Source organism: Apaloderma vittatum, unplaced genomic scaffold (genome assembly GCF_000703405.1).
Source record: "Apaloderma vittatum isolate BGI_N311 unplaced genomic scaffold, ASM70340v1 scaffold547, whole genome shotgun sequence".
Taxonomy (NCBI): Eukaryota; Metazoa; Chordata; class Aves; order Trogoniformes; family Trogonidae; genus Apaloderma; species Apaloderma vittatum.
In genome coordinates, this window is record NW_009726483.1 from 45,490 (window position 1) to 46,177 (window position 688).

Consider the following 688-nt stretch of genomic DNA (forward strand, 5'->3'; position numbering starts at 1 on the left):
TTCAAATGGAAAAACCAACAGAGGAACTCGAAATCATTTTTTTTTTGTCTGATCTCACAGCATTTGGACTGTAGTTTTCCAGCCTGGGCACCCAGAAATGTTATTTTTTTCACTACTGAACAGTGTGATATGCCTTTGTTATTTAAATGAACTACAAGTGGTGTTTTTCAGAGTGGTCACCGCAGGCATTTCCACTTTGCCATGGAGGTGCACTGGGAAGGTCTCTGGAGCATTGCATGTGTATTATTTTCCAGACAAACGATTGCATGCCAACTGTAGCCTCTTTTAAAGCAGCCAGCAGATTAAATTATCAAACTCAAGAGTTATTTGTGCAATGACGCTTTTGTTTCCAGTGCTGCACCACACCGAAGCCCTTTGTGACCACTAAACTCCTGTGTGGGCCTTTGAGATTAGCTAGGAATGGAGCTGGGACCTCCCATTTAGGACAAGTTTAGGAAGAGCCAAGACCATGTACCAATATAGGTTGGGGACTGACCTGCTGGAGAGCAGTGTAGGAGAGAGGGACCTGGGGGCTCTAGTGGGCAGCAGGATGACCATGAGCCAGCAATGTGCCCTCGTGGCCAAGAAAGCAAATGGCATCCTGGGGTGTGTTAGAAGGGGAGTAGCCAGTAGGTCGAGAGAGGTCCTCCTGCCACTCTACTCTGCCCTGGTGAGGCCACATCTGGAA